The following is a 21210-nucleotide window of genomic DNA, read 5'->3' as shown; positions in this document are numbered from 1 at the left end:
GTCTAATTACATGAAATAGAAGTTGGGGTTCTGATTTTTTACTTTTCTTATCCATTTGGCGTGTCATTGTAACTACTGTATTGTAAATGATGGAAAATAACTGCATATGTTAAAAAAATAGTGTTATATTCTAAAAAAAATAATAAAAAATAAAGTAAAAAAAGAATTACCATAAAAAAATAAATAAATAAATAAAAAATTAACACACATAATCATTACCAAAAAATACAGATAAACAAAAAGAAGAAAATTTTAAAAATTTATAATCCTGTATCAGTGCTTTTTTTGTTATTAACAAAAATTTTTGGCCTTAAAAAAAGAAGCAGCACAAATACTACAAGCTCCCATATAACCTCACTACTTTTCTCTAATGTTAACATCTTATATAATTACACTATAATTATCAAAATCAGAAAATCAACATTGGCCTAATATTACTAACTAAAGTGCAGGTTTTATTTCACTGACTTTTACACTAATGGCATTTTTTGCTCCAATTTCTGATCAGGAGTCCCACACTGCATTCTTTTCATGTCTCCCTAACCCTCTTCCAGGGTTGTGACAGTTCCTCAGTCTTTCCTGGTCTTTCATGAACTAGATTCTTTGAACAGTATTGATCAAGTGCCTCAGTTTTGGTGTGTCTGATATTTTCTCATGATTTAGATGAAGAAATGAATTTTTGACAGGAACATAACAGAAGTATCATGTCCTTCTCTTGAATCACATCACGATGTATATGATGTTACATATCTTATTAACGGAAAGTTAATCTTGATCCACTGGTGAAAGTGGTGTCTGCTAAATTTCTACATAGTCAAGCCACTATTTTCCCTTTGTATCAATATATATGTTGAAGATTATTTTGAGACTACGCAAATATTATCTTTGGCTTAGTAATTTTAGCATCATTGGTGGATCTTGTTTGCAACAATTATTACTAGGGTGCTTTTGGTTCCCCCACTACTTTTATATTTATCAGTTGGAATTCTTCTGTAATGAAGACATATCCCTCTTCCCCAGTTAAGAATTTATTAAATTATTTATGTGTATCAGCATAGACTCATGCATAATTCTTTTATTTGACAGTATTATGGTAGAAAAAATAATCACGCCCCAAAAGAATCCCTAGAATTTAGGAACATGTTCCCTTGCATTAAAAAAAAGATACTTTGCAGATATAATTTAGGTAAGAACTGACCTTGAGATGGGGAAGGTATCGTCAATTATCCAGTGGGTACAATCTAATCACAGGAATCCTTAAAAGAAGAAAACAAAGGAAGAACGGGTCAGAGGTGTGCAAAATGAGAAAAGATTTGACCTCTTGTTGCTGGCTTTGAACATACAGAAGGCCACAGTCCAGGGAATGAAGTGGCCTTTAGGAGCTGTGACTAGCTTCCAACATCGTCAGGGAAATGGGTATCCCACCCCTGTAACGACAAGGAAGTGAATTCTGCTCTCAAAATTAAACAGCAGAGAAATGGATTCTGCCCTAGAGTCATGAGAAAGTATGCAGCGATGTGAACACTGCTGTAACTTGCAGAGATCTGTGTCAGACTTTTGACCTACAGTATTTTAAGATAATAAATTTGTGCTAAGTTGTTAGGTTTGTGGTAATCTCTTAACAACAGCAATAGAAAACTAACAAAATTATCTTCTCTTTTTTTCCTCAAATTGTTCCAGATTTGGTCACTGGAAATATTTCATTTGAACTAGGTCTTTTGATTATTTTGATAATTAGTAGCATTTTTCTAATTTGAATTTACTATGCACTCAATCAACCTCATCAACAAGAGGATAAAATAAAAAGTCTGATGATTTCATACAAACAGAATTCAGATTACCTCTAAAGTTCAGAAGAAAGCCATGAAGGGCTATAATTTAGAAAATCATTGTAATTTTTAAAAACTTAATTTGAATTATTGAAGTATGAAGGCCATGGGCCTTGGCTTCATCTCTCTAATGTATTAAAACCAGAGTACTACAAAGTATTTCTGCTTTTACTAGATCTGAAACTAGTTGGAAAAACTAGGGGTAAGCCATAATTCAAAACAGAAAATAGTTTAAGGAATGTTTTAAAAGGCAGGGAATAAGTCACAGGCCAGCTTCCACTTGGCTTGGTTTTACAAAGGCTACAGTTAGTGAAATTTTACACCTGTCCTAAAACTTCCCTATCAGATTGGAATAGTCAACATTTCTTTAATAAAGATTAATGATTAAATTTCTGTGTAGAAATTTAGTTTGAGATTTGGCTTGAAGAGATATATTCTTAGAAAAAGAATGCATTGGAATCAATCATTCTAAATAAATGAGTGATATCTAGTCCTGAAAAATCAAGTTTTTTATGGGACAATATAGTGAGGAGGGTACACTGGACATTTTAATAGGAAGAGGTGCACAGAGTGAGAAGAGGGAGAACTTATAAAAGTAAAATAATAGACATACAGATCAGAAAATGTCTACATCACAATTTGACTAATCCAGCCTTACTTAACAGGATCTCATATGCTTCCAGACCAGTCTTCCAGAACTTGACCATGTTGACAAAAACATTAAATTTCCTGCGAACAGACACTACATTTTATTTAACTATGATTTCCTAGCTCCGTTCTTCACACATAGTATGTTCTCTGTATATGTTTGCGTAATAAATAAACGAATAAAAGACTGAATAATAACTTAAAATAGTGTGGGGATATATGTAGCAATTCTACTACAGTAAATAGTCTTCACAATTACTTAAGTACCTGAGGATGAAGAATTCATATTTTATAAATGCCAATTGTCTGTATAGGAAAATATCCCATATGCAAAACTTTGTGTTTTCTTTTTCATTTATTCTCATTAAGGTGATGAAAATATAATTAAGTATAGTTAAGTACAAATAGTATGTATATATGTATATACTATTGAACCAATCCTCTCCATGATAAGAAAGAATATAGAAAAGTAAAATGAGAAAGTAAAATTCCACAGGGGAATTTTAAAGATATGTTCACTCTAAAAAAACAAAGTAGATATGAGATGGTGATTAATAAAAAACAAAACTGATACTATATAGATACTGTAGAAACCACATGAAAAATAATTTATGTCAACTTGATCTTACCCATGGTCATTTTGTTTGACAGTGGTTTAAAGAATGTCTAATCTGAAAGGTTCAATTAAACCTCTGGATTCAACAATTCATTAATCTTTCAGGATTTCTTTTCTTTTTCTTTTTTTTTAAATGCTTATTTATTTTTGAGAGAGAGAGAGAGAGCAGCAAGCATGAATGGGGGAGGGGCAGAGAAAAAGGGAGACAGAATCAGAAGCAGGATCCAGGATCCCAACTGTCAGCACAGAGCCTCAAACAAGGCTTGAACTCATGAAACCTGTATCATGACCTGAGCCAAAGTCAGATGCTTAACCAACTGAGCTATCCATGTACCCTGAGGGTAACTTTTTCTTAATATCTTTCTCCCTCTATCTTTTTTTTTCTCTCTTTCTTCCTAGACAATTTTTCTTGTTAACAGATTCTACAGAAGGTGTTTGAGAGAAATCATCCATAAAGACATTGGTTTTCAGTCCTCCACATATTTTTAGGAATTTGAATGGGGAAAAATCACTACCTTATGGAAAAAGTCAGAGCAGGACAAACTTTATCACTATCAGTATTGTTTTCAGGTGATTACTGGTTATGTTTTGCTCTTAAAGCAGCAATCTCATTTCAATAGTCTGTGCCAAAAGCAAAGCATCAATAATAATGTTCAATCTGTTATTTTGTGTCTGGCCCAGAAACAAGTATATACATTTCAGATTAGCACTGAGGAATTCATATGACTTGCTAACACCTATCACTTTAAATATCACGTTTCTTTCCTCACTAATCTCCTTTTTTCTTTATTTCTATCTTGTGTGTAAATTCCACTGTTTCTTGTTTATGTAACAGAAGCTAACATATATATTCCAACTCATTTTTCTAAAAGCATATTGAATAGTAATTTATAAATCTTTCCCCATATGTTAATATTTCAGTCTGTTGGTAGCCTAAGTAATATTATTAACTTTAAGATTCCCACATCCATTTCCTGGAACATAACTTGCCAAAGTTTGTTACCCACAAAATGTCTCACGATACGTATTTTCCTACAGCAATTACTTGCTGTATGAAATAAAATACAGATTTAAGTACACAATAGAAACAGAGCAGAGAAACCTAGGGACATAATTTATGAGATATTCAAATGAAGTCTTTATATTCCACATTTTATCTGGAGTCTAACATCAATAAAATGTCCTAACATTCTGCAATGGCCTCTCTGAAGAGGTTGCAGCACAATTGCTCTGTTCCCTATTCCCAATGAAAGCAGTGTGGAGAAATAGATGACTGAATATTCACTTAACCAGCAAATATTTAAAAACATTAAAGATACCTCAAAGTTGTAAAAGTTTTTCTAAGGATCCTCCACTGAATGCTGCTCAGGGCATAAATACAAAACAATTTAGTGATGTAAATCATGGCCCTCTAAAATGGTTAAATTGTCATTCTAATAAATTTAAATGCATAATTATTTACTCAGAAAATAATCCTGAAATAAGTTAAAAAAACAGTATATACTAAACAATATTGGAAATATTAATTACAGGCTAAATTGGAAGCAAATTAAATGTCCATTTTCAGGGAATCTAGAAGGATGATATATCCATTCAATGCAATATTATGCCACCATTATATATATTTACCAAATATTTATTTACATAAAATGCATGTCATACAATACTAATTGCATTGTTCGTATATTTCAATTAGAAAATTGAGATTATGTGTTGAATATGGTTATAATTATACTTTTAAAGCCATATAGAGTAAAAACAGAAAGAAAGAAATTGCTCTAAAATGTCTTTAAGTTATAAGTGCTTTTCATCTTCCTTTTTTCACAACTAACCTTTAAATAACTTCTGTCAAGACTTATCCTCAATCTCTCTTCACCTTGTCATAGAATTAATGAAGGTAAGTATTTCTCTCTAGGTTTCTGAATAAATATCTTTCCTGGTTTTATTCTGGATTACTTTTTTTTTAAGTTTATTTAATTATTTTGAGATAGAGAACATGAGACACACACACACACACACACACACACACACACACAGAGAGACAGAGACAGAGAGAGAGAGAGAGACAGAGAGAGAGAATTCCAAGCAGGCTCTATGCTGACAGTACTGAGCCAGGTGTGGGGTTTGAACTCACAAACCATGAGAGCACAACCTGAGCCAAAATCAAAAGTCAGACACTTAACCAACTGAGCCACTCAGGTGCCCCTTTTCTGGTTTACTCTTATCCTCTATTCCACTTCCTAATTTAGGTTACAACCTAAAAATGGAGCTTCCAAGGTAATGATTTCAACTATATCTCTAAAAGAGAGATTTCAACTCTATATTAAGTTCTACCATGCATTTTCTTTTCCCCAACTTTGTTGAGATACACAGTTGACCTCTGAATAATACAGGGGTTAGGACACCCTACCCCCAACTCTATGCAACCAAAAATACACATATAAATTTGACTCCCCAAAAACCTAACTTCTAATAGCTTACTACTGAATAGAAGCATAAATAGCCAATTAACACATATTTTATATGTTATATATATTATACATACTGTATCCTGACAATAAAGTAAGTTAAAGTAAAATGTTACTAAGAAAATCATAAGGAAAAGAAAATACACTTACACAACTGGATTGTATTTCTTGAAAAAAATCTTTGTATAAATGACCCATGTTGTTCAAGGGTCAACTCTAACTGACATATGATCTTATATAAATTTAAGGTGTACAATGTGTTAATTTGATAAGCTTATATACTGCAAAATTATTACCACCGTACTATTAGCTGATATCTGGATCATGTCATATAATTTCCATTTCTCTTTTGTGATGAGAACATTTATGATCAACTCTCTTAGTGACTTTCAAGTATATGATGCAGTTATGATAAACTATAATCATTATGCTATATGTTAAATCCTTAGAACTTATTTATCTTATAATTAGAAATGTTTACTCTTTGGATAACAAGTCTCCTTCTCCCTGGTCCTCCCAGTGTCTTGTAACCACCAGTATAGTCATTGTTTCTATGAGTTCCAAATTTTTAGATTCCACAGAAAAGATCACATAGTATTTATCTTTCTCATCTTACTTATTTCATTTAACATAATGCCATCAAAGTTGTTCATGTTGTCACAAATGGCAAGACATTCTATTTTATGGCTAAATAATATTCCATCATGTATATATACACCACATCTCCTTTATTCATCCACAGATGGACACTTAGATACCTTCTGTATCTTGGCTATTATGAGTAATGCTGTAATTAAAATGGGATACAGATATCTCTTTGATCTGTTCTTATTTTTTTTGAAATACCCAGAAGTGGTGTTGCTGAATCCCAATGCAATTTTATTTTTAATTTTATGAGGAACCACCATAGAATTTTCCCAGTGACTGAACCAATTTATATTCCTAGTAACAGGGCAAGAGAGTTCTTTCTTCTCCACGTCCTCTCCAACACTTATCTTTTGTCTCTCTGATGACAGTCATTCTAACAAGTATGAAGTGTTATCTGATTTCACCTTTTGATTTGCATTTCCCTGTAGACTAGTGAAACTGAACACCTTTCTATGTACCTTTTGGCCTTCCATATGTCTTCTTTAGAAAAATGTCTATATAGATCCTCTGCCCATTCTTTAATTTGTCTGGTTTTTGCTACTGAATTATTAAAAGTCCATCCTACCCAAAGCAATCTGCATATTTAATGTAATCCCCATCAAAATCCCAATGGCATTTTTCACAAAAACAGAACAGGCTTAACATTTGTATGGAACTACAAAAGACCCTGAATTGCCAAACCAATCTTAAGAAAAAAGAACAAAACTTGAGGCATCACACTCCCTAATTTCAAAGTATATATACAGGTATAGTAACCAAAATAGTACATGGCATTGACACAAAAACAGAGAACAAAATAGAGACTCCAGAAATAAACACATGCATATATGATCAATTAATTTATAACAAAGGAGTCAAGAATATGCAATGGAGAAAAGACTGTCCCTTCAGTACATTCACCTGAAACTAACATAATGTAATATGTCAACTATATCACAAAAAAACACACAAAAGATCATCAACAAAAACAATCCCAGTCTCATATTCTGAAACATCCTAAATTGTGCTTTACCATGGATTTAAAATTTAACCTTCTTCAAAACATCTACGGACTTTCAACCTGGAAGTTTTCAAGAATCATCTCAACCTCAAAAACAACCTCCAAGGTTGAAAAATACCTAATGGTGTCTGATGAGCAGGTAGATTAACAAATCATTTCTCTTGTATCTCCTGCTTTAATGTCTTCTTGTCAGTTCTAATTAATTTTATTAGTATACCTACCTACAATGGAAACTTGAATCATCTTTGTACTCCAACTTCATAAACGTGTATAGGTGGGTCAAATACAATGACACTGAATGCGTGAAAGTAATAAGAAAAATTATATGCCTTTATTTTTTTGTTTACTTGTTTATTTTTGAGAGAGAAGGGGAGAAAGCAGGGGATGGGTAAAGAAAGTAGAGAGAGTATCCTAAGCAGGCTTTGCCCTGATAGATAGACGTGGGGCTCAAACTCAACAACCATGAGATCATGACCTGAGCCAAAATCAAGAGCCAGATGCTTAACCAAGTGAGCCAACGAGGCACCCCAAAAGATATCTCCCTAATAATAATCAGGTCTATTTTTTGTCTATACCTTTCAAAATTTATCCTTTTTTTATTGACTCCCTATTACTGTAAATCTTCTATAACAATACGGTATGTGGAAACTTCCTACTCAAGAAGAGTCCCTTACTTGACAAGGCTTTCAGGACTGCTTTCACAAGGCCTAACATGTAAAATTAATACTTGATGTGGTATACTCTGATGTGGTACACTATAGATCACCAGGACTGATATGGTCCCAATCAAGATTCTAAAGCTGAATCCAAGCTAGTCATATAATCTTCTTTTGACCTTATAAGCATTTATCTTTCTCAAGGGATATCTGTAATCATATCTTATAGCTATATAAGTTTGCATCTTACTAATGAAATAACTACCAAGAGTACCCTAGTCCCACTGAGACTGAGGCTGTTTATATGACCTTGACCTGGCCAAGAGTGTTTCAGGAGTTGCCTCCTGTTATATAATATCATGGACAACAGGAATTGACATTCTCATAATTTTCAAATAATGCCTATCAACACATAGAATCCTGTGTGCATTTATGGTTTCAATTCCTTAAGGAATATAACAGAGCTTGAAAATAATAATAAATGATTAACTAAAATTATAAAATAAGTATTGTTAATGCTTTATGAAATGAGATTTAAAAGATGAGTATCAGCTGTAAAACAAAAGCTACCAAAAAACTAAAACTGTGAGGAAAACCTGAACTATATAAATGTGAATTTATTTACCAAATCACTAAATAATGTAATGCAAATTTCACTTTCAAAATACCTGTTGAATCATACATGTTTCTTAATCTCCACAGAAGTCAGTCTAATTTAACATACCATCATTTCATCTGGACTAAGTTTCTAACTAGTTCTCACTCTCCATTCTTCCTTTACTCTAGTTCACATTCCATATAGAAAGTGTTTTAAAATTAAACTTGGGTCCAGATCAAGATGGACATATGTATAAGTAAATGTATGTGTATATGTATATGTATATATACATATATATACCATGTACTATAACTCCCGAGACACTAATTAAAATCATTATAAATAAGTGTGCAAAGAGCAAATGCACAAATAATCCTACCATAAAGAAAACAGAATGAGAGTCACCAATGGAAGACAGATTTCAACTAATTCTAGTGAAGTAGAGTTAACAGACATCACCTAGAATTCTGGTAGGCAATCAGCCCACCTAGCAGATGCCCAAGGAGACTACAAATTCAAAGACAAAGTCTAACAGAAGATAAGAGTGAGGAATGGAAATGAAAAAAAGCTATTATTTTAAAGCTTAAACAGAAAAGAGGCAATGATCCCACTACTCTCCTAGACCCTGGAGAAAAAGGAAATCCACTATGCAACTAAATCACTGCTAAAACAATTGATAGTTATCTTCTAAAAAAATCCAAGAAAAAAAAAACTGTACTAAACTATACAGAGAGAGCTAAGGCATTTTTTTAGCCCAGAGTAAAATTTTCTGAATTCTTGCACTTATTAGCATTATTAAAATATCCTGTTTGTTCCAGAGTGAGGCAGTCTGTTCAAAATTCTATCCACAAACACATGAACTATAATCATCCTCTGTATCACCTTATATTAAGTATGAATGCATGAACAGGAATTACAAATATTTCAGGAAAGCCTGTATTCTGGAAAAAGATGATCAAAACAGGCAAAAAAAAATGACGGAGGGAGGTGTACCTATTTCAACAAATAAACAAATATTTGAGGAAAATTACTTAGGAAACTCAATTCTATGAGAAATACATTTAGAAACCAAGAATTTCTTGAAAAATAAAAAATGTAATTGCCTAAATAAAAGGAAACTAATTACAAAATTATTATAAAATAAAGCTAAACAAATCTCTTTAATATAAGCATATATGCCATTTATCACATATATATCACATTATATATTATATGCCATATTTATCACATATTATATAACACATATATGTTATACATATATATCATATATTATATATTTGCACAACATATATATCAAGAAAATTATCTTTACCTGAGAGATATCATCTGGCTAATGGGAGTTCAAGAAAAAAATAAGAGTGAGAGAATAATAGAAGATAATTTACCGAAGCTGATGGGAGGCATTCATAATCAAAATAAAGACTCTATAAATTATTAAGCAGAGTGAATAAAAACAAATAACCCACACTCTGAAATTCCATATTATCAATGATAAAAGAAGATTCCTAAAAGATTCTAAAGAGAGAAAAAAAAAAAGATTGCCTACAAATTAACTTTTTTAAGACTGTAAACAGACCTCTCATCATCAAAGGCAGCTATTAGAAGGAAAAAAATGCCTTAAAAAATCAGAGGGAAAATAACAGAAAACCTTTAGCTACCAGATTAGCAATTCAAAGTGAGAAGAGAATAAAGACTTTTGAAACCACAAAGACCCTATTAATTTACCTCATACATATACCTTCTTGTAGTATTAAAGATGTACTTCAGTAAAATGAAGGGCAATAAAAAAAGGACCACTGAGGATCTCATATACAAAATCCAAGAGGAAAATCCCAGATGGCCTTTAGTCTGTAGGCATGTATCACAATTTTTTTCAATATTGGGCAAGACAAAAGATGACACCAGAAGAATTTGTTAGAAAAAAGTTTTATCTACATCTATATGACTTAGAAAATATCATATGACTCAAGAAACTGAAAGAACATAATATACCAGAATAAAGGCAGAGTCATAGCAAATACTCTTAGAGTGTTTACTATGTGTCAGACATTGTTCTTGGCATTTTATATGTATTAACCCACTAGATCATCACAGTAATTCTACAAAGGATATAGTGTTAATATTACTATTTATAGACCAGAAAAGTAAATTCATACAGCTAGGATGTGATTAAGGTTTGGTTTCATATCAGGCAGTCTGACTCCAGGAGAGATGAGGGAAAATCCGAAAGAAGAAATAAAAACAAATAAACACAAATTATAAAAGGCTTAAAGAAAAGAACACATTCATAGAATATTACTTGACTCTGCATCAAACAATATTTACATAGTCATAGTATCTAGACATTATTAACTTTTAACTTTATAACTGCTCAGAGGGACATAACCCCATTCCTAATGTTTCCATAGAGTATTATGAATTCTCATTTGACTTCTTAAGTGTGAAAAATAAGAGAGAAACACTTCAAGAGTCTCTTCTTTTTTTACCACTCTCCTCCCTCTCCCTTTCAGAGAAGGTTGTCTCTCCCATGTGATTTGCTTATATACAGTCTCTGTCCCTTCAATGAAGGTCTGTAGTTGTTCTGTTCAGTCTGTTCTGAGTTAATTAGCTTTGGTCTTCTATTTTCCAGTTCAGTTTTTATTAGCCTTAAAGCAAAGAAGCCATTTTAGTCTCCTCCTCCTTCTCTCCCCAACCCCTCTTTCTCTCATATTCTCTCTCTCTCTGTCTCTCTCTCATTTATTTTTAATAAATGGTGCTGTGAAAACTGGAGAGTTACATGTTAAAGAATGAAATTGGATTTCTTTCTAACACCATCCATGAAAATAAACTCCAAATTGACTAAACATCTAAATGTGAGACCTGATAGCATAAAAATCCTAGAAGAGAGCATGGACAGTAATTTCTTGGCCATTGGCCATAGCAGCATTTTTTCTAGATATGTCTCGTAAGGCAAGGGAAACAAAAGCAAAAATAAACTATTGGAACTATATCAAAATAAAAGGATTTTGCGAAGCAAAACAAACAAATAAAAACCATCAACAAAACAAAAATATAACCTACTAAATGTGAAAAGGTGACTGCAAATGAGACATATAATTAGGGGCTAATATCCAATGTATATATAGAACTTACACAACTCCACACCAAACAACATACAATCCAATTAAAAAATGGAGAGAAGACCTAAATAGACATTTTTCCAAATAAGACATCCAGATAGTCAACAGAGACATGCAAAGATGTTCAACTTCACTAAATACCAGGCCGATGCAAACCAATGTTACAATGAGATATCACCTCATACCTGTTAGAATGACTAAAGTCAAGTAGACAGAAAGAAACAAGTGTTGGGGAGGACGTGGAGAAAAAGGAACCCTTGTGCACTGTTGGTGGGAATGTAAACTGATATAGCCACTGTGGAAAACAGTATGGAGATGTCAGAAAAATTAAAAGTAGACATAACATATAATCCAATAATTCTACTATTGGGTATTTACCAAGGGAAAGCACTAACTTGAAAAGATATATGCACCCCTATGTTTATTGCAGCATTATTTACAATAGCCAACCTAAGTGTCCTTAAGTAGATGAACAGATGAGGAAAATCTATACACACACACACACACGAATATTACACAACTATAAAAATAGATGAGATTGTGCTATTTACAACAATATGGATGGATCTACAGGGTATTATGCTAAATGAAATATGTCAGACTGAGAAAGAGAAATTTGTATTTGCACACTCTCAAATGGAATCTAAATAAATGAATAAACAAACAAAAAACAGAATCAGAACTGTAACTACCGAGGACAAACTCAAATTTAAGGAAGAAGGAGAGTAGGGAAAATGGATGAAGGGGAGAGGAAGATAGAGGCCTCCAGATAGAGAATGAGTAACTCACAAGAATAAATATCAGAGCATAAGGAACATAGTCAATGATATTGTAATAGCGACGAAATGAGAAAATGGTAGTTTTATTTGTAGTAAACCCAGCCTGATGCATAAGCTTGTCAAATCTCTAAGTTGTATACTTGGACCTAATGTAACATGGTGTGTCAACTATACTCAAAAAGAAAATAAAATGAGCTATCTCGTGAAAAGAAAATCTAAACATGTTCCTATTCTTTAAAAGTATAATAATAAAAGACAAGAAAAAAGTACAATATCAAAGTACAAATTTTAGATGTGAAGGAGAAGTGAGAAAACATAGGTCCAAGAAAGGATAGAGTTGCTAACGTTTTTATCTCAGAAAGTGGGAAGTGAAGAGACATTGTTTGTAGTTGACGCCATACAAATGTATAGCTATATTTTAACCAAATTACTGTTTTCTGATCTTTTAATAGCCCCACTTTTAGAGTTACTTTGTACGTCCAAATTCTGAGTCTCCCAAAGTTCCTGAATTAGTCTCAACCCATGCCATCCCTGGGGCTGACATAATTTCAATTTGCTCAGGTCCACCAAGTCAGTTAACCACTCAATCTTCTACTTTGCAGCTTTCCAAATATTGTTGCTCACCTCTTCCTTGGGTTCTCTTTCCCTTTACAAACTTATGCCTTTATGAAAATTTATGTTACTATTATTTTCATGGTATCTCAAGGAGAATGGAAGTAAAAAGGGGCATTTGATCTGCCATGTTTAATTTGAAGTCCTGCCATTAGTTTTGAGATTGTCTGAATCTGCAGCTAAAAAGTTGTCTCTGCCAGAAAATAATTATACCCTTTCCTTAATTCCCTTCCTATCTAACTTTGATTATCTAATTCATCATTTCAGACACTGGCTTATCAAAACTCCAACTCCTTTGCTCTTTTATTGTTAGCATCTACCCAGTATTTCCTTTATGCTACACCCAAGTGGTAGAAGTAATATAAACAAATGAATAAATAAATAACACAACTAACTGAATAGTGTTAAAATTTTATCATCGGGAACATCAGTACATAACTAACCAGCAAGTGTAATTGGTCTTTTTGATTTTTCTCTTCCCATTTCCAAAAATAGTATTTCAAACTTCGATTAATCTCATCTAGCTTCAGACTATGCTCTCTTCAGTGTCTTAGCCAACTTAGCTAAGACCTATTTTCACACAGAAAATAAGCAGAACAAAGATACAAAATTCTCAAAACTAAACAGTTAAAGCTACCTTTGTTAGATCTACCTTGCAATACTTGCTCTTATGCTACTGCCAATGAAATACATACATTTCAGTCCTAATGTTATTTCACCTCTCAGCCACACTTCACAAAGATCCACCTTCTGTACTTCTTGAAAAAGATTCTCAGCTTTCAACAGTGAAACTCTATTTTATTTCTCCTCTCTCCAACATCTTGAAATTCTAACTACCAGTCTCCCTTTCTCTTGTTGATCAATAAATGTTGGAACACCTCTGGACTTCTTTTCCTAGGATCTCTACATTGTTAATCATCCATGCACTCCCACCATGAAATCACTCATTTCCTAGATTTAATAAGATTGAATTAATCTCCATAAAAGTGCTCAAAAATTCTAGACCCATATACACAGTTGTGCTATTTCCCTACTAACATTTTACCTCCAGACTACTGTTGTATCTTCCCTACACTCTTAATTCTATAGTTATTCTGAACTGTTACTGGCTTCCTCTACAACATATTTTCTACAAAGCTTCTAAAGAAACAATTCAACTTTGTTCATGTCACTCCTGTTCTTAAAAACTCTAGTGGCTCCTGTGCCTTCATTAAAGTCCAAAATCCTAAAATGGTTTGCAAAGTCCTTCCTGCCCCAGGTTCTGGTGTTATGTCCGGTCTTATGCTTTGCCACCATTGTCTGGGCACTCTTGTTGGCAGTCATCCTAGATTTCTCTCAGTATATCAAACTAACTCCCAATCTTTCAAACATCATGTGGTAGATGCTATGAGGTGTTGCCGAAACCCCATTCCAGAAATAAAGATTTTATTGGTTTAGCTTCTGGAATACCAGCAAAGGTATCTCAACTGTCAGCCTTCTTTAGGGACTGCATCAACTGAAAAGAACCACCTCACCCAAAGCCATGCCCCATTTTGGATAGGGTGGGGAGAGTAGCCTACATCCAATTATTCATTTATAAGGAGGTAGAAAAAAGCTTGACTTTCCAGGCCCAACTCAGGAGAGCCCTGAAGAATCTTTGTACCTCAGAGCCCTCAAGAGGGTCAAATAAGGCTTCATTAGATTGCATCACAACTTGACTTACCCTTCTGCTTGTTCCAGTTTTTTTCTCTTCCTCTTCAATAGGCACTATTGCCAAGAGCACTTCCTAATAACCTGTTGCAGGCAGAGCCCATTTCTCGGGGAAACAACTTGTCACATATGGTGTCACCCCTACTCAGAACATTATATTTCACTTTGTTATTTTCCTTGCTGACTTCTCACTGCGGGTGTCATTTTTCCATGGAGACATTCCCTGAGTTCTAGGATAGGAGTAAATTACCTTATGTTGGGACATTCTAACACTGTGCTTCCCTACTCATAATAGCCTCAATATATTGAATTATTTTAATTCTGCATTCTCAACTGGTTTTAAACTCCAACTCACTGCACTTACCATGCTGGTCTTCCTCAGTTTTATTTTTTAGTTCATGCTTCCACCTGCTTCTGGTCCTTTCCTGTAACAGTTGTTCCCACCTCATGCCATTTAGCTAACCTTCACTCATCTTTCATGTCTTTGCTTAAGAAGTGCCATCCCAGAGTTTTCTCCATTCAAATTATTCACTTATTCCTAAATATCAATGACATGCTTTTATTCTCTGTTTTTATTCTTTTGTATTCAAGAATGCAGAAACTACATATGCTTTCTTCTTCCTATATTATCCTGAAGTCATAACATAGTACTTTACACTCTGAAGATGCTGAACAAATGATTAACTTGTGGGTTTTTTTTATTGGCATTCAACATGTATTACTTTACTATGTGATATGAGATCAGAATAAGCAGTCCTCTTCAGAATCCTTTCCCTTCCTCCTTCCAACCCATTTATACTCAGCGACATACAGTTTCTATACTGATAAATAAAAAACTTGAGGTTAAGGAGAAGTGAGGGTTAGGGTCAAGGCAAATGCTTACTGCCACTTCTCAGAGAGATCACCTGTCCAGGCCTCTCATGTACCTGACACAGGCAGTGAGCCTTTCATTATGACAAGATGGTGGGGATGGTAAAAAAGCATTGCCTTCCATTCTTCAGGTAATCACTACTTTATACAGTGAAGCTAATTATCTCAGTTATTTCATACCTTAGTTGAACTTAGCTGGATAAAAATAAGATTAAAAAGATAAAATCAATTAAAATCTAATTTATTATACTTGATATTAGTATAATTCTTTAATTTGATAGTATATGAAATTTCTTTTATGAAACCTCTTCAATTAGTAAGTAATTGAGAGAAACCTGAACTTACCCAGAATTTCTAGAATTTGGTAGTATAATTTGGGACTTTATAACTGGTATAATAACTTCAATTTGTTTACATTATATATTTTTTCCTTTGAAAAATAATTTTGTCAAAAAAGAAAAATACTTTTAGTTGTTTTTCAACCACATTTAATCACATTTACAAACATATGCACTCAGGATATCTGGATATAGACTGCTTAATTCAATATTTTTAACCTAAAAATTGCATGCCTATTGCTAAATTATATACTTTCAATTAATGTTATTGATACACTGTGTTATAGTTTGTATTTATTTACTGCAACTTATTTGAGAGATAATTATATTTTTCTGCCTCACTGATGTTAGGGTTGGTTATGTGGCTTACAATGGCCAGTGAAATGTCTGGGGAACTCTGAAGATTCAACATGTGAGTTGTGATTCAAGCCTGGATCTTAGAGTAAAGGGTCATTTATATTTATGTTCATAATCATATATATAAATATATGAACGTATATAGATACTACTTTGTATATACTATATTATATACTACAACATATATATTACATATGCACAGACACATGCATAAATATGCTCACTTTCAAATGTCATGGAACAAAATACATTAGAACAAGAAGAACATAAACAGTGCCTGTTCCTGTTTGGTAAGTGTCTCACTTTTTTGTCAGAGTCTGTAAGCTGTGATCTTTTTAAGTGTAAAACTATCCCATTCACAGACTTAGAGAAGACTGCACTAGACAGGCCCTTACAGAATAGAGCAGGACCATCCAACATGGGACACAGTGTTCTTCTGTGGGTAACATCTTTCTCAGTGAAGCTGTTCAACTACAGAAGCAATGGTATTCAGTGGAGAACATCACATCCTCCTTTTGCCAGCTGCTTGGTCTGCGGCTGGTGCCTTTTCCCAAATTATGTTTTATAAAAAGAAGAGAATGGGAGTTGGAGACTGAACTCTTTAGAATGACTATTCCAAGGCGTCATTCTTTCAGTTTGCACAGAATATTAAAATTGCATCAAAATATCACCAACAGGGTCATTTTTATTTTTTGTTAGCATAACTCTGTGCAGCTACAGTTTTGATAATAATTTTTGGATAAAGAAAAGATAAAATCAATTAAAATTCTACTTTCTATGGCAGTATTGAATATCCCCTTAGTAGAATAAATTTAATATTAGATACAGATGTTCTTAAAATTATTGAGCCATTCCCAATGAGAACTGTCATACTGGTTATATTTCCACTCCTTGAATCTATTTCACCTGAGCTTCTATTTCTCCTGAGACAATGCTCTGTACCCCCCAATTCTTTCCTCTCTTGCTGAGAGAGCTATTTTTCTCTCCATATTCTTACCAGAAGTTAAATTCTACTCTCACTCATTAAAGCTCCTCTACTAAAGAATCGAAACACTTCTGCAGGTTTTCTATGCTGGGCTAACACCAAAGACTACAGGAAAGCTGAATTAACATTTTTCCTTTAAATGATCAAATACTTAGTCAGGGCCCCCCTAAAGCCTTAGTCTCTACAGACACAAGAAGCCCCATAAGAAATGTATTCTCTTCACCCAGAGAAAGCCCAAGCAGTCCTCAGTTCATTTTTTTATTTAATTATATAGATAAGAAAACCTGCCAAGGTTACACAAATAATCTGTACTAGTAATAATAGCTACCAGTATTCAGTATATACACCATGTGACCAGCATTTAAAAACAATTATCAACGCTTTGCATATATTTTCCATCCTTTACAGATGAGGAAACCTTTGCTCTGTATGGTTTTGATAAAATGCTCAAGGTCTCTAAAATACTGCATGGCAGATGTGATACTCTAAATTAGGTCTTTCTGGCCAGAAAAACACAGGGGAAACAGAAGAATGGGTGACATTCTTGGTTCTGTCACCACATACCTTTGTGACCACTGGCAATGTTAACAACTCTGAACTTCAGTTTAATCATGTAGAAATTGCAGGGATTAAAACAATCTCTAAAGTCTACTTAAGTTTCAAAACTTGATGATTTTTCAAAAAGACCTGTACAAGTATCACTACTGTAATACGTGCAGAAGTGTATCTGTTGCTTTATATTTTTAACTATACTCATTGCTTATCAATATTTACTAAACTATTTAAATATGCTAACTTAATCAGCTTATAATATTAAGGAAACTCGCTAAATGTACCTGGCATCACTCTTCCTCAGAGCACATTTTTATGATACTCACTCTTCAATCTTTTTCTAAGTTTACTGCTATAGGAAACTGTAAAATTCTCTTTCCACTTAGGAATAATTTCTTGAACACTAAATTTTAAGGACTAACCTTTAAAATCCTTTCAAAGCTTTTAACATAAACATATGATTTCAAACATTTGAGTATATTTTCCAGAGTGATATAAAGGGTTAAAATGATGAAACATTCAGACTCTACTCCTTCTCATAGTGGGTGAAAAAAATACATCAAATGCTCTAGGGTTAAAAGCCACATTTAGTGGCTTTTTAAACACAAATAAATTTCTTTAATATGATGAAACCATGAACATGTCATTTTCATACAAACAGAGGTTATCTCCAAAACAAACATAATGTTTACTAAATGTACATAATTATTCATATATATTTTTGATGAATAGAAATAAATATACCTCTTCTTTCCATTTAGTTATTAAGCTGTTATTTACCCAATTTCAAACAATTTGCTACTATGCTGCTGATTGTCAGTGAATTCAAAAGATTGGTACACACACATACTGCAGGATGTGATGGGATGGGAAGTTCTTCATTATTTCCAAGTAAGTGATTGCAGTGATAGCCTCTTAAAAACTGTGTAATTGAAATACTAGCCGTATATTGCTTCAAGCAGGCATGCTTTGAAATGAATGAAATAAAAATCCTTTTAAAACAGAAAAGTATATTTCCTGATCTCTTCCCTTCCAGTCATCTCACATGATTATGGTTATTATAATTTAGCAATTACAGAACTTTTAAAATGGATTGTGCTTAAGCTAAGAACTATTATTACCACCATAGTCTGAATTAAGAATTAAGCAGAAAGATTTTATCAGTGAAGCCTCTCAGCCACTCTACCTTCTGTTAATCTGCACACCAGAAGATGAAAAGGTCAGGCCCAACAACTATACATACTGAAAAGCTGTTTAACACAGCAAGAGACACTATTATAGGATGGATACCAAGATTGCAGCAGGAAAATTCTGAGCCATTGGCAATTGTGGAAGTGAACCTTCCCAGATTTAATTAAAACTATACATGAAGATACTATGGACAATGACTCAGACACCATGACAATTACCACAGGCTTTTTGTACTTGGATGACAAAGGAAAGCCTATCATTCAAAAAAAGATATTAAGTTCAGAAGATAATGCTGTAAAGCAAGTTTAAACTGAATAAGAACTGAATGCCTTTTTGCCATTTGCTGAATGTCTTTTGCCAGAATGGGAATAGATGGTAGTGTAAGCATATTTTTACATTCAAATTCATATTTTCTAAATATTTTTATAGCATTTAACAGTGGATGTATATATTCTAAAGCATTTGATATTAAGGAAATTTTAATGTATATCTAACAACTTTTTTCTCTAGGCCTTTACAATGAGAAAGTCTTCTAAGTTACTATTTATAATATTTATGGAAGTACTTTTTAAAAGACTATTTCTAAACAATCACCAACGGCTGTGTGGTTACAATTAGTTTTGAGTCTGAAAGTGAAGTAAAGTGTAATTCTCTATAATATATATTTACAGAAGTCATAAGTGATAGTAAGAACAGCTTTTAAATTCATTCCTCTGACAAGCTATTCCTATTTTCCAATAATTTTAATATATTTAAACTATAAGAGGTGAAAGCAAAAGACAATTAAAATAGAATCTGTATTCACCTAATCCCATTTCAGTTATTTCAACTGATCTAAAATAGAAAGTAAGAGCAACTCATTTCACAGAACATTCAAAGATCAACATTATATTGACTTAGCATTATTACTGTTTAAAATAAAAATCATTTTTGTTTTACAGTTAAGCAATATTATGAACAAAGTCTTATTGGAATTATTTTTAATACATGAAAATATGGAAGAGTTAATTGTGTAAATTTATGCATATGCAAATTATTTTCTTTTAAGCCAGACATAATCTGTGACAAAAATATAAGCAACCACTATTCTGTAATACAAGAAATGAGGATAGTAAATAAATGTGCGCATAAGAACTCTAAAATATTCATTGATTTAGGTACCTTTTCTTTTTCCTTTTTTTAGTTGTTTTTCAATTTTTCAAAAAACAGTAACCACAGTGTCATTTCACTAAATACTTTAAATAGCTAAACTATCTTATAACAAAAATAATGATTGACATATGCCACTGAACCAATAAAGAATAATATGGGTGTATTAAATTGTTCGGGCTGCCATAAGAAAGTACCACAAATTAGGTAGCTTAAACAATGAAATTTAATATCTCACAGTTCTGGAGATTAGAAGTTTGAAGCTGAGGTTTTGACAGCAATGGTTTCTTCAGAGGGCTGTGAGGGAAGGTTTGTTTCAGGCATCTCCCCCTGGCTTGTAGACGTCCATCTTCATGTTCACAGTTGCCCTGTGAATGTATGTGTGTCTGTCTCCAAATTTTTCCTTTCTATAAAGACACTAGTCATATTGTATTAAGGCCCACCCTAATGACCTCACTCTAATTTGAATACCACTAGAAAGATCCAATCTCCAAATGAGGTCACATTCTGAGGTACTGAGAGTTAAGACTTCAACATGAACTTTGAAGGGACACAATTTAATCCATAATAAACAGGTTCAAGATCTTAACTGGAAATCTGGGATTTCTTTAAGTAGACGGTTGTGTCCACATTAATCTTCTCCTGGCTTAAAAGCATGATAGAACAGTAAGTAGCACTTATATAGTTCTACTGATGGCCTTTTACTTTACAGAACCCCTCTCTTACAGCTCATTTAGAATGTTATGTAATGAATTCCTTACATGTTATCAGTATTATAATTTTTTTTTACCAATATACCACAATATTAGGCATGTGCTCTAAAACACCAGGAAATGCTTAATGTTCAAAATGTAAATAATATCAATAATGAAACTTAAATGGTTTACTATCTCAGGAAATTTTAGACATAAAAATCTTTTCATATAACCAGGAAACTTATTCTTTGCACACATTCATCACAAGAAAACCACAAAGTCATAAACCATATATTTACTTTTAATTTTTTTATTTTTAATGTTTTTTAATTTATTTTTGAGAAAGAAAGAGAGAGCATGAGTGGGGGAAAGGCAGAGAGAGAGACACAGAATTTGAAGCAGGCTCCAGGC

General features: G+C 33.0%; 1 long non-coding RNA gene across 1 annotated transcript in view; it reads right to left on the bottom strand.

Moving 5' to 3' along the window:
- The window catches only part of LOC115279098, a 51209-nt gene extending 30766 nt beyond the window's left edge, over positions 1-20443 (bottom strand). Inside the window, exons 1-2 of the long non-coding RNA XR_003903206.1 lie at positions 20343-20443; positions 1199-1256 (exon numbers count right to left, since the gene is read on the bottom strand). This is a non-coding gene — a long non-coding RNA (uncharacterized LOC115279098). The remainder of the gene's footprint in view (positions 1-1198; positions 1257-20342) is intronic.
- Between the last annotated feature and the right edge of the window lie 767 nt (positions 20444-21210).

Source organism: Suricata suricatta, chromosome 15, assembly GCF_006229205.1.
Source record: "Suricata suricatta isolate VVHF042 chromosome 15, meerkat_22Aug2017_6uvM2_HiC, whole genome shotgun sequence".
Taxonomy (NCBI): domain Eukaryota; kingdom Metazoa; phylum Chordata; class Mammalia; order Carnivora; family Herpestidae; genus Suricata; species Suricata suricatta.
This window is presented reverse-complemented; position numbering and strand designations above follow the sequence as displayed.